Below are 14,620 nucleotides of genomic sequence, written 5' to 3' on the forward strand. Positions count from 1 at the left end.
AGCTGGCAGTTATCAGGGAGGATCCTCACACTCAGTTAAGACCGAGGGTAGCCGGCCCCATCTGGGGAGCGCCAGGGTGCACGTTGGCAGTACTCAAGCACGCCGCGATGGCTGCGGGGCGGGCTCTCACGTCTGCCACTTGTCCCGCACCTTTTGCGTGGGCTGGGCTCCCGCGCCAGGGTAGTCGGGCGTGGCCCAGGGCGCGACCCTCCGGGAAGCGGGCGGCCGGGGGCGGCGCTGCTGAGCGGGGATGTGCGGCGCGCGCCCATTGGCTGCGCTTTCCCCGACCACACCGCCCAGCCGCCCACTTCCCGGCCTCTCTCCGCTCCCCCATTGGCCGTCCTGCCTGGGGGGTTTGGGGTGGGCGGCTGAAGAAGAGTGGAGGGTGAGCGGTTCTCCCGGGAAGAGTGTGAGCAAGAGCCAATCAGGAGCAGACGTGGAAAAGAGGCGCCACGCCAACCAGTCAGACCCCGAGGCGCGGTCGGGACCCGTGACGCCATAGCGCTCTCAGCCAATGGGCGCACCGCTGTCGGTCCGCTCTTCAGCAGCCGGTCGGGGGCGGTGAAAAGCGAGTGAGGAGAGCGCGACCACGGCGTAGCCATCGCTGAAGGGAGAGCGAGGCCCGAGCTTCCGCGTCGAGGTGAGCGGCACGGGCTCTGTCGCAGGCTCGGCCGCGGCCCCTCCGCACTTGGCCGCCGTTTTGCGGGAGTCCTAGGCCGGGCTGCGTTGAGGTGGGGCCTGCGAACCGCCCCGCCCCCGCCCCGCCACGGCCGCCTGGAGGCGGGGGCGCCTCCTCTGCTGGGACTGTCCCTGCGCGGCGTGGCCGGGCCGCCGCCCTCCCGACTGCCAGGGCCGCGGCGAGGGAGCTTAGAGGCCCCTGGCCTGCAACCCGGGGAGGCAGGGGTTCCGTCTGCGGGGGGAGGCCGCGCAGAGGCGGCCACGGTGGGGGCCCGAGTTAACGGAGGAGGGTGGCGGCCTGGGATTGAGAGGAAGAAAGTGATGGGAAAGGGGTGATGCTCTGGAGAGGGCGTCCAGTGAGGAGGCCCCTGCTCCAGAGTGGGATCGGCCTCTGGGAAGTAGGTATCAATGGCGTTGCGGAGAAATCAGCTGAGAGATGGAGAACTGGTTTGGGGTTTGAAGGTTAAGGTCTCTGGACCAATGGGGACAGGGCATGTGGAGTGTGAGAAGGTACACACAGAAACCGGAAGGTGTCCGAGGAGTGGATTTTAGATGAGGGGTGGATGGAGGCTGTCTGACTAGAAGGCGTTATTTGGTTTCTTGGAAAGTACACAAGGAACAGTCAAGGTGGATTTCTGTGTGCTTGCTCAAGGGTGGGGATCTTTTGTGAACAGTGGAGTGAGTTGGGAGTACAGAGTTGAGAGAGAGTATCTCAGGATGACAGCTCGGAACACTCAACGTAGCTACCTACTGAGGCTGATCATTAGCTCACCTTTATGCTGTCCCCTGGATGATCCATCTGATTGTTTAGCCACAGCTCACACAAACTTAGCTCTTAGAAGTAATGGGTATTAAGTATTCTTTGATTTTTTTTTTTTTTTTTTTTGGACTGGGAAATTGCTTAATTCTTAAAGAAAAGTGCTAAGGGCAACATTTAAAGAGTCTGGTTGGGGATGGATAATGGATGGGTAATATGACATGAGGATGGTGCAAGGTGTCTTACAAAAACAGAAGTGATACTGTGTGAATGTAGTTGTGCAGTTCTGAATGAGCAATCTTTTTAATGTAGTGGAATTTGTTTTATGCTTGTTGGGCAGTTGCTTTCACTTTTGAGACTAGTTTTGTAGTTAAATAAACAAAAAATATTTTCACTTAAGAAAGACATTAGTATATGTGTGTTGCTGTCAACTGCTTTCCTCTTTGAAGCTTTTATTTGTAGGGTACAGGTAGAATTAAATCCACATTTTCAGTGGATTTAAATGGGAGAGATAATTTCTGCTTAAAGATAGGACAAAAGGCCGGTGAAAAGTTACAGTTTGAGGGCAGAATTCAAGAGAGCAGTTGTATAAATGTTTTCTTATTCACCAGCTCAGCATAGAATTTTAGCTAATGGATCATTCTTTAGGACAGAGAAGGTATTTGTGGGTAACACATTACTGTAATTACATTTTGCTTTTAGTATAATCTAGTTCCCAAAGGGCTGAGTTACCTGTAAGCAGAGAGACAGTTCAAGAGAAGGGCAAGTTTTTTGGAAAAGGTGAATTTTGGGTCATTTGCACCAGGAGTTGGTGTGTGGGTTATTACTAGACACAAGAATGATTACAGTAGTTTGGATGAAGTATAAGCAGACTGTGGATTTAAAAACCTCACAAGTGTAAATAGTTTCTAAGTCCAATTACAGATCTGTCTGAAGAAATGGTTAGATATGTAGCCATCAGTTAAGCTTCTTCCTGCAGCTTGGTTGGTTGGTAAATAGTGGTTCCCTGTGATGGCTCGAAGGAACAGAACAGTTGGACTGAAGATGGGGCATATATGCACCCCCCAATTTTTTTGATAGTTAGAAATTTATTGGTTGCTACTTTGTGCCAGAAACTGTTTTGAGCTTTCCAAGTATCATTATTTGATTGTATTTCATAGGTGAGGGAGAGGTTCAGACAGATTTGACTTGCCTAAGGTTACACCAGCTATTATTACATGGCAAGTCGGATTTGGCAGAATCAGACATGAATTGAACATTTGCTTGATGACAGACACTGGAGAATGCTGGAGATTCATGATTTACCAGAAAATCCAAAGGTCAGACCTGAGCCTGTTAGAGAAAAGACTTGTTATAAAAGAAGTAAAGGAGGCATGGGGGCTAGGGGATGGTGGTGTTGGGATTGTCAGCACACGCCTTTAATCCCAGCACGCAGGAGGCAGAGGGAGGTGGGCTTTGAGTTCGAGGCCAGCCTGGTCTACAAAGCAAGCCCAGGACAATTAGGGCTATTACAGAGAAACAGTGTCTTGAAAAACAAAACAAAGTCAGTAAAGGATAAAGATTGCTTGTAAAGATTTTGTAGGTACTGAAGAGTATGCTGTTTAGAGAAGCCTAGAGCTGACTTTTTTGAAAGAAAGACCTAGAGACTGAGAAGAAAGATGGTTAAAAGAAGCCACTGAGTTAAATAAGGAAAAAAGAAATGTAAATGTAGAGTCAAGATCACTGAGGTCAATCATGATATGGGTCAGCAATCATGCTTGGTGTGGTCATAGTTATGGTCACATGGGGGAGGGGAATCATAGCAGGGCCCCTTGCAATGTTTTAGTCTTTGACTAAAGAAGATCTGAGTACTCAATATGCTTGTACTGAAAAAAAAAATTCCAGATAAAAATGAGCATTGTTTTTATCATTAAGGGATAACATCTATTCAACAGAAATGGGACAGTTGGGGCTATGTAGGTCTACATAGCTTGGGGTGAGAGCAGAGATGGACTTACTTAACATCTGCTCCATGTGAGCTATTTTGGAAAGCATGTTCTGATGTTGGAAATGACTGAGTTGTTGTGAATTGAAATGGTACATCCTAAAAGATGACTTTTGCTTAATCTGAAGTATTAGGTTATTGAAGCACCTTGAATCATAGAGATAGGGTCCTGACTTTTCTGAACATTTATTTTTCTTAGAGATTAAGAAAAGAACTTAAGGTTAAAAGAAAGCTGTGAACCACTCATAGAACTGGGTCATTTTTAACTGTTTCTTTTGGTCTTACATCCTTCCTTCTTCCCATACATAGTTTCTTTAGTTCCTCCCATTGTTGGGTTTGATATGGACCTAAGAGTTTCAGTTCAGTAAACAGTATAAAAGTGCTACATTTATTTTTAACTGATTAAACAGTTAAAAGCTCACCACTAGGACTGGTTAGATGGTTCATTCAGTAAAGTGTTTGCTGTTCAAGCATGAAAACAGTTTGGATTTCTGGCACCCTATGGGGCATTACACGGCTGAAATCTCAGTATTGAGGAGGTAGAGACATGGGGATCCATGGGGCTCGCAGGCTTGCTAGTCTAATCAGAGACTTTGTCTTAAAAATAAAGCAGAGAAGCAATTGGGGGAAATAGCCTATGTCAACCTCTAGCTTTCATATATAGAAGACACACTTGTATAATGCACACACATGACACACACAAATGCCACATATACTTCACTCTTGTATTCCCAATTCAAATAGAGACATATCAATCAAATAGTTCTTTGTTTAGCAAGTAATTATTCCCAAGCAAACTAGGAGGATCTTTCCAAGGATCAGTGCAGATTGAGTTCAATCTCATACATGAAAAGGGAGAAATATTATAAATCCATTTAGTTTTAACCTTCATTTGGCATATAGAGATTGTGGAATAAGTATACATGTGATTTCTGTTTCATCTGGACACTGTTATGTTCCTTAAATAGATAATCACAATTACCTTTTGTTTTCTTATGTGCGAGCTGCATTTTACAAATGAGAATGAGGCTCAGAAAACGTAGGTTAGAGAGCTAAGTGTCAGAACTAGGATATAGTCCTTACTTTGGCAGGGCAAGGTGTCATGTGCTTGTAATCTCAGCACTGGGGAGGCAGAGGCAGGAGGATTCTGAGTTTGAAGCTGCCTGGGTTGCATAGCAAGAGTCTGTATAAGAGAAAAAACAAAACAAAACAAAAACAAAAAACCCCAAAAACCTAAACCCATGTTTTGTTTCTTAAACTCACAAAGATAAGGACTTACTTATTAATATCTGTAATTGAAAAACGTGTCATATAACCTCTAGTATTTAATAGCTATTTAATACCTTAAAGGATAGGTAGGTCTCAGCCCCCACTCCCCAACTTTGAAACATAATCTGTGTTGTCCTGGCTGGCTTAGAATTCTCTAGGTAGACCAGGCTGATATTGAACTCACAATTATAGTCTGCTTTTGCTTTCTGAGTGCTGAGACCAAAGGTATATGCCACCATGCTAAAATCCTGCTTCAGTTGTTTGTGCCCTGTGATCCTACCTCTAAATATGTAGTAGTGAGTTTGTTTCATACAGGGTTGATTATGTTACATTTTCCTGTTTTAGAGATATGTGTCTACATTTCAGTATTTTTTAAATGTTAGAAATGGATCCTGTATCTTAAAGTCAAATATAACTGAGAATTGAGGAAGTATGGGAGTTGCATGTAGTTTTTATGTATAATGCTTTTAGAATTTTTTTGTCTTCATTTTCTTCCTAGCCTCCCCCTTTTTATTTAACATTCATTTACTTTTCTTTAAATTATTGCTCATTCTCTTGAGTTAATACGGTGTAGAAAATGTGTCATAATGTAACAATTCACATCAAACTTTGAATCAGTAGGTTTGAGGTTTAATTTTGGCCTTGTCAGCAATTTCATGTTTAACTGTAAGCAAGTAACTTCCCCTTTGTGGGCTTTAGCTTCTTCGACTGTCACGGTGGCAGGGAGAGCTTTAAAAATGATTATTGCTTTTTTTTTTAACCTCATTTTCCCTTTTTATCTTCCTTTCTTTCCTCCTGTCATTTTTGACATGGATTCCTAAGGATATAGTTATGTTCTTAATTATTATAAAGAGTGAATTCCTTGTGTTACTGAGACAGGCTATCTTAGCAGATACTCATTAAATTGTTAGCAAAGAAACAGATAAATGTCATCTCTTCTCCGAGCTAATTAATAAAAACTAATAAAAACATGTTGGTAAAGTACATGTAATTTTTAAAAAGCTGTTGAAAATCTAGCATCAGAGCTTAATGGCAGAAAAAGTACTTAGCGTATGTAAGGCTTAAGAGTTCAGTCCCCAGGACTACAAATAACAACAACAATAAAATGCCAGATCTTAGCCCTTGGGAGGCAGAGGCATTGGATCTCTGTAAGTTCAAGGTCAGTCTAGTCTACATAGTGAGTTTCTAGACAGCCTCTTGTCTGGTGGCAGTGTGTGTGTGTGTGTGTGTGTGTGTGTGTGTGTGTGTGTGACAGAAAGAGAGACAGAGGAGTTTCATTGAAAGGCACCTTTGCCTAAATAAATGTGTTTAGCAAAACTAAATCAGCTCTATTTTTAACAAATGTACAAAGGAGAAAACTCGTGGACCTGATTTTAAGAATCCTTCTATTTTCCTCCAGCTTTAAAAGTTATGAATCTTTTTGTCTATATTGCTTCATAGCTTGTACCTCCATTCACTTTCCCCATAATTTCGAAGCAAATTAAAGAAATAAAAAATTAATGCCATACAGCCTAATAGACATGTTAATCAAAGTGGAATGGAATTTTTTTTTCATAAAAGTGTATTTTGAAACTCTGCTTTCTATTGTATTGTGCAAGAGAAATCAGATATAGTAAGGTGCCCTGGGGCAGGTAGAGTGTTAGGAGGGAGCCTAAATATGTGTACTAGAAACAGTGTAGTTAAGCTGGATTGTGCACTACAAATGGGTAGTTAATTGAACTATTTTGAAATTAAGTAGAATTTAGATAGGTTGAGATAGGACTAATAGTAGGTGGTAAAGGAACTTACACTTATTTATGCATACAGATAAAAAAATCTAACTTTGGCTTTACAGAATAAAATATATCTTAATCTGTGTCTTTTTATCTTTTAGACCCAAATAAGATATTATGTACATAGTAAAGATCTTTTCTCAGTTCTTGGAAAAAGCCATTTGTTGTACTGAAAATCAAGGCACAATGTTTTGTGAATGTATTATTGTCCCTGGTGGATTATTTGGCACATTCCATTAAAAAGTGCCAGTATCGTATAAATATTGTATGCCAACACGTAATAATCGATGCACTTTGGCTAAAGTACTAGTGGATGTGTACCACCAGCTTTTAGGTATAAATCACTTGGAGCTTTTACATTATTTCACTTTTGTGTACATACACATGTGCTAACTACTTCAGAAACTTAGAATTTTGAAATATATAGTTTATTGCATTTCATGGAATTCTTAGAGATGTGGGTGTAAACATTCATGAGATATCTTTGACTTAAAGGAATTTATACCATGGCTTCTTATGAAATATTCTAAGAATAACATTTCCTAGAATTCAGGCAGTTTTAAGGTTTATGAACCTCTCCGAGCATCTTCATAAAGATTTGTCTCTTTAGAAGAAAACAATACATTTAATTTTTGGTATAACTTTAGTGGCTTCTTAAAATGTTCAGAACCTCAGCTGTAGCTCAGTGGTTCCCCAACTTTCCTTTTAAAGCTTAGTAAAAAAAAATTTTTGAGGTCTGTGGATCCTGGCTTGCTGTCCCTTACCCCTTTGTGCAGTGCTAGAGATTGAACCAGGGCTTTGCGTATGCTAGGTAAGTGCTCTGTCTACCCACGAACTATATAGTCTTAGCTAATAATTTATTCTTTAATGTTAGGCAGAAAACTCAACTCTGCTCTGTTTTATATATTATGATTACCTTTAAGTAAGTGACTTAATAGGAGTTATAAAATTATGAAACTTATCATGCAAATACTAGCTTAAAAAGTAGACCAATTAGATTCTCAATTGGATTCTTGGGGAAAAGTAAGCCATAGCCAGGTTTTTGTTTAACTGTTGTTTTGAGGTGGGTCTTTTTCCGTGGGTTGTACTGACTTGACTAACCAACTTTCTGCCGTAGCTTCCAGAGTACTGGGAGTACAGGTACATGGCATCATATTTAGCCATAAGCCATTCAATAGTATAGAAGTAACTATAAAAATTTTTGGAATACGTGTATGTATAGTGCTTTTGTATACAGGATGTGAGGCAGTGTATGCTTGAATGAACAGAAAGTGGAATATAGTAGAATGCATAAATACCTTTTACTTTTCTTGCAGCAGAAGAAAATTCTTTAACTTATTCTTAACAAAGTTTGTGGAGGAAAAAATAACCTTGGTGTTTTTTTTTTGAAGCTCACATCTGGGTTGAAAGTAATTCAGGGTTTTTGTGTCCAATGGGATTGATTGATCATGAAACTCTGAGGCCTATAAGCACTTATGCTCCCCTTAGAATGAAGAATGGTTTTAATATGTTTCTTAGAAACATGTGATTTTTAAAACCTTGCAGATTGTATTTAAAGTATAGGTCATATCAATATTAGGTCGTTACCATAAGCAGAATCTGCAGGAGAGAGGAAGCAGGTAAATTGGCAAATAATGGGACATTTGATAAATTGATTGATAGATTGTAAATAGTAGGTGAATTGCTTTAAAGTGATAACCTTGGTGACCTTTTGGAGTTAATAATTCCCTAAGTATCAAGTGCAAGACTAGGAAACAGAAGATGATAAGTGATCTGGCCTCTCAGTGAAATTGAGCAAGAAACCAGAGATGTTAATTGGCTTGCCCAAACATGGTCATGGTGGTCCCAGTAGTGTAGTAACTGAGTACACTGAATCTTTTTAAGTCTTTTATACTTTTTTATAATTTTGACTAGAGCCAGGAAGATGACTTAAGGAAAAAAACTGTTGTGTAAGATGTGACCCGAGTGTGATCCCTGGAACTCACGCAAAAACCTAGATAGGCTGATTCTCATCTGTCATCCCAGTAAGTCTAAAGCAACAGGAGGCAGACAGAAGCAGGTCTTTCAGGGGCAGCACATCTAGGTGAGAACCAAATCTAGAAAGTTCTCCCCTGACCTCGTGGGCCATGGCATTCATATACCCACATTCATGCATAGAAACTTTTTTTTTTAATTTGCCTATCTTTTCATTATAGGTCTTAGTTATATAGAGACCAATATGTTTTAGTACTAGAGATTTTAGCACTATGATTGATAATTTGACCATGAAAGCCCTGAGTTTATATAGTCTCAAATGTTTATTTCTGCTGCATTCTTAATGTTGTTAATGGTTACAAGGCTTATTTTAGGGTGCCAGGTACTCAATTCAGTTTTACAACTGAAAACCTACTGCAAATCCAGAAAATCACTAGACATTGCTATCCTTGTGACTTTTACATAGCCTGTCCTTCATGCTATGTCTTAAAAGATACTGAGTTTTAAGAAGACATTATAGAATTTAACCCTTTAAAGACCTCCTTGAAAATATTTCTTCTCACTCAAAACTAAAAACCAGAAGGATCATTGGCATCCAAATACAGATGACCCTGATTCTGAGTTCTTTATCACTTTTGCTTGCTGTGGCCAGAGAGAAGGCTCCTCCCCCACATTTATATCCCCTAAATCAGCAAGGATTTGTAAGAGTGACTCTTTCTAGTGGAATAATTGTTACTCTGATCCAAGTGTGCTTTGGGTAAATTTCATTAGGAATATGGTAGTTCCTAATTGAATTACAAAAACGGAATCTTGGTTAGAAAATCAATGATGAAATTGTAGAAGTTTAATAATAATTATAACTAAATTGGCAGTGAATCTAAACTAATGGTGATTTTTTTCAGTTAAAAATCAAGACAATAATTGAAAACCATAACTAGGTAAAGACAGCAACGGTTTCTCTTGAAAATTACTATCATAGTTTCTGAGTATCAGATGAGGTAGCATTATTAGCTGAAGTAACCAGACTTGAATACAGAAAGACGTCTTTCTTTCATGTATTTTGATAATCTTTTTCTTGGTAACTAGTTGAACATTGTTATTCATATATAGCCTTATGCATCAAAGGACAATTGTCCTTTCTTACATGATTTATATTCAGAGGTTTGCCCCAGTTTTAGAGAAGTGTTACTTAGATGGCTGAGCTGATGATCACAAATGGGCATTGTTTTCCTAGGTGTGTTGAGAAATTTGTAAAGGGCCTGACTTGAAGTTCACCTAGTTTCTTTACTTCTAGATAGCTTGTAGTCTTTGATATGTTAATCTCCTTTCTGTAATCTGATTGGATATAGTTTACAGTTTCCCAACCTCATTTCACAACAAAACTTCCCTGTTTTTAGGTTTAACCTTAAAAACAGATTCAGAAACCTTATGAAGAAGTAATACAAGAGTAGAGATAAAGTATAGGCAGGGAGTCAGGACAATTTCCTGCTTTAAGGATTACATACAAGTCATTCAATGTGATAATCATATTGAGTCAGAACTATGCTTGCAGTTATGGGTGTGTTAATAGAATACCCAATTTTGTCACCCTGTTTTGAAAGTTTAACTTTGTAAATAGAGTTTAATAAACTTTAGACTGTGCAAGATACATGATTATTAATTTAATACCATTTTGGGTATGTAATCTATAGGTAATGTTTTAGGGTTAAAGTGTACATTTTTCTTTAACATCAATTTAAGCTCAGTATTTTAATATTGATCATGAAATACATTATGTACAGTACCAATCTTCATGACTTTATAAACCAAAGAGAGTATTTTAGTTTCTTTTGCAGGCTTGACAAGGTTTGAAATTACACCTTTGGTAACATGAAATAATAATAGTACACTTTTGTGTTAAACACTTTTTTATTTCTCTGAGGCTAAAAATATTAAGATAAAAATTTCTTAATATGGAAACATTTTTATTAAGGAGTAAATACAGCCTAGTCATTTGTCTATAAAGTAGTTTGTCTAAAATAAAATCACATATGACTGACTTAATGGGCAAGTTTCTTTGAAGAATTCTTTCCCTGCAATGGAATTGAATTTGTTTTTCCAAGTGGTAAAAATGATTCTCATTCCCCCACCCTACTAAACTCACTGTTAGGATTGTTTGTATTATTTTCTTGTCATTTCTTTCTACTTAGTACTCTTTTTTTTTTTAAATCATGCTATGTATGAACACGAACATAGTTCATTTTCTATAGGTTTTATAGTAATTAGCAGTTTAAAAACTGAAAAAAGAAAATGTATAATACTGAAAATTTTACAATATTTTTAAGTGTATAATTTTAGTGTCATAGAATTGGTACTTCCTCTTTGATGTAGTGTAAGTTGCTTATTCTTGAGATGGAGTCTCCACATCTAAAATTTTCAGGATAATAAGATCCTAGAAGCATTCTTGTTCTTGTGCAAGTGTTGTGCTTATAGAAGGACATCAATGTACAAAATGGTTGTGTAATAGCCAAGAACTAATCTAATGTACCATTGAGACTCCTCAATACCAATGCCTTAGACATTAGAGACACAGAATACAGATATCGCTATATCAGTGTCTGTGTAGACAAACAGAGTAGCTATTATGTCTACTTCAATGGATGCTTACAGCAGAGTTGGACACTAGCATCTTTTATTGAAAAAAGAAATGTTATCCAAGATGCTAAAGCTATTCTTTTGTCTGTGGAAAACTGCCTGATAAGCCTTAATTTTTGAGAAGAGGAAAAAGAACTCACTGTTCTATGCTGTGTGACCATAGTTTGTACATTTTGAGTTTGCATTTTGGTTGTTTATTTGTTGTCTGTATTATACTTTCCTAATGAAAAGACTACATATAGATTGCATTCACAATGTACATGTGTTCAAAACATGTTGTGTATATATATATATATATATATGTGTGTGTGTATATATATATATATATATATATATATATATACATACATACAATTTTCTTGCTAATAAGTGTATTCGTTTACCTTTTGTAGTTACCAAAATAGAGTGCAAAAGACACTAACTAGATCTTTGTCTTCCAATGTGCCTTCAGAACTTTGTGTGTGTGTGTGTGTATGAGTGTGCGTGTGTGTCAGTGTGTATAAACATTTGAAAGTATGAGACCCATGGGAACATATTTTTTAAAGTTTTGCTAGCTTAAAGAATAAAAATAATTAAATTAAAAAAATAATTAAAAAATAACGTGGGAGAAAGACGATGGCTCAGTAGGTGCAGTGCGTGTCTCTCAAGCATGAGGACCTGAGTTTGATTTCTAGAACCCATAAGAAGCCAGCTGTGGTGTATGTGTCTTCCCAGTACTGGGAGGGAGAGAGGGCTTATCCTTGGGGTTCACTGGGTTACACAGCCTAGCCTATCCAGTGTGCTCTAGGCTGATGTGAGACTTTCAAAAAACAAAGTGGGTGGCTCCTTAGGAATGGGACCTGAGGTTGGACTCTGGCCTCCACATATGTGGGCTCATCTACATGCACACACACCAATTATTTGCTGTACTCATTTGGTAAATAAAAATTACAAGAAGCTATTGTAGTAAGATTCCTGTACTAGTCTGTCCCTACCATACCCTGTATAAATAAAAATGGAGTCATTCATGTAAAAGTTGTGTATTACCAAGCTGAAGCTCTCAGCTGTTTTTTGACTTCCTGGAATATTATTAGATTATAGCTATAACAGTGAAACATCCCATATTTTCATTTGGTATGAAAATAAAGTTCACTCTTCCTTAATCTAAAAAAGATAACCTTTAAAAAAAATCTAATATAACCCATCAGCTATTTTGCTGTTCTAAAGCTGTCTCTAACTTTACAAGGAAACGGAGTATAATTGTGGTCTACCTTTTGTTTTGTTTTTTCTTTTTTAGCCTTTTTTTGGGTCTGTTTTTGTATAGAAAACCAACCTTTTTATAATACATGGTGTATGTATGCTTATAATTCTAGCATTTAGGAGATAGAGGCTCTTGAATCCAAGGCCTGTCTGACTTACATAGCAAGACTCTGTTTTAATGCAATAAATCAACAAACAAACAAAAGATCCTTGGATTTTTTTATTTGTCCTATGCAGTGAAGTATAATTTGATTATAGAATAGAAAATGAAGTCAGTTAGGGTTTTTTAAAATGCATGTTGTAAGGCACTGGGGCCAGTCTCCATCACTGAAAAGCAAAAACAGATTGTTAAACTAAATTGTTCTTATATTTTCCTTTGGCAGATTTGGTGACTGAGGAAAGGACCCAGAGACTCCTTGAACAACTAAGACAAGGTACTGTTAGCCCTGTTGAGAGTCCCTATCTATCTTATGGAGCACCTTAGGGTTTCTAATAAATTCCTCCAGGCCACACTCTGTTCTTTTTGCATTAAGCCTAGGTTGTTTTTAGTTTGGGGGTACCATGCTTAGTTTGCTTTGTGGGTACTCATCTTGGACATGTCCCTCAAAAGAGGAGTTTGTGACCATGCTGTGCTTGTATGTAACTGCATACTGCACATGTGCTCACCTGCTGTCCTAGCTGTAGTTAAAGGTAGTGTTCAATGATGGCAGTACTAAAAGGGATGAGACACTTGTCCTCAGAATTTAATTTATTTTCATCTTTTTCTTCTTGGACATTGAACTACAAAAAACATGAGCCAAGTTGGGTGAAGGGATCCTATAGCCACAGCCACAGCTTGAGGCACCGTTCTAGCCTCATTCAGAAACCATTAGAATGCTTGCCATGGTGAGGTAGTGTTTATCTCTTGAGGTTGGGCTGTCTTTCGATCACTTGTCAATAAAAAGTTATACTGTAGTGACTTCTGACTGTCAGAAAAGGTGAGCTCTTCTGCCTGGACATTCACAGTCTGGTTGTGAGCACATTGGCAGCTCTGTAAGCAGTCTAAGTAGCCTGAGGTTACTGTGGAGCCCAGGCTGCCTTGTTGCAAGAGGCAATGACACTTAAAATCAAGAACTAGGGCTGTTCACTTGGAATTGTTCTGTGGAGCCTTTTCTAAATTCCTGACTTGAAGAAATTGTGAGAGAATTAAGTGGTTGTTATAAATTACTTCGTTAAACCAAAGTGTGGACACTTTGCCCCTTCTTAGAATTGGTAACAAAACACCCATGGAAGGAGTTACAGAGACAAAGTTTGGAGCTGAGATGAAAGGATGGACCATCTAGAGACTGCCACACCCGGGGATCCATCCCATAATCAGCCTCCAAACGCTGACACCATTGCATATGCCAGCAAGATTTTGCTGAAAGAACCCTGATAATAGCTGTCTCTTGTGAGGCTATACCAGTGCCTGCCAAACACAGAAGTGGATACTCACAGTCAGCTATTGGATGGAACACAGGGCCCCCAATGGAGGAACTAGACAAAGTACCCAAGGAGTTAAAGGGGTCTGCAACCCTATAGGTGGAACAACAATATGAACTAACCAGTACCCCCGGAGCTCCTGTCTCTAGCTGCTTATGTAGCAGTAGTTGGCCATCACTGGGAAGAGAGGCCCATTGGTCTTGCAAACTTTATATGCCTCAGTACAGGGGAATGCCAGGGCCAAGAAGTGAGAGTGGGGGTGGGGAGGGTATGGGGGACTTTTGGGATAACATTTGAAATGTAAATGAAGAAAATACCTAATTAAAAAATAAATTACTTCGTTAAATAGTGATATAAAACCAGAATACTACTTTTTCTGCATCTGCTGCTATTTACTGAGATTTGATGACATACAGATATATAACCCATAAGCACATGTACCCAGATGATGTATTCTGTGTTTCCAACCTTCTTGTGATCTTTCATCTTTGGTATGTAAAACATTGTTTCTCCTATTCTTTCCTGTGCTTGTTTGAAAAGCTGTTCCAGCCTTAAGTATTTAGAATGTATTTTTGTAGCTGCAGCTGTTTTCCTGTGTGTTGGGAAGAATGTATATTTATCTTGACATGAAGCTTAAGCATCATCTTTAGAAGGCCATTTGCCTAGGGCCTTAATTATAGTCACTATGACATTTGGCCTTCTATCAGTTTTTTAGGGTGATGGTTACAAGTCTTCATATAGTTTGGCTCCTTATTTCAATGGAAATTTATTGTCTCATGGTTCTAGAGGCTGGAAGTGTGAAATAAGTGTGGGGAGAGCCATGCCTGGCTTGATTTGATGCTCTATGACTCA

The 14,620-nt window shown here is 39.0% G+C and overlaps 1 protein-coding gene across 8 annotated transcripts in view; it reads left to right on the forward strand.

Moving 5' to 3' along the window:
• The first annotated feature begins 421 nt into the window (after positions 1–421).
• Positions 422–14,620, forward strand: part of Far1 (fatty acyl CoA reductase 1) — a 57,788-nt gene continuing 43,589 nt past the window's right edge. For 3 of the 8 annotated variants that reach the window (NM_027379.4, NM_001285831.2, NM_001360669.1), the window contains exons 1-2: positions 537–640; positions 12,691–12,741. The gene's annotated coding sequence lies outside the window, so the exon portion shown is untranslated. Of the gene's footprint in view, positions 732–756; positions 1,077–12,690; positions 12,742–14,620 lie in introns of those variants that run through there. The other 5 variants (XM_006508129.3, XM_006508131.3, XM_030242932.1 and 2 more) reach the window with 4 other exon arrangements.

The sequence above is a fragment of the Mus musculus genome, chromosome 7 (genome assembly GCF_000001635.26).
Source record: "Mus musculus strain C57BL/6J chromosome 7, GRCm38.p6 C57BL/6J".
Classification (NCBI taxonomy): Eukaryota; Metazoa; Chordata; class Mammalia; order Rodentia; family Muridae; genus Mus; species Mus musculus.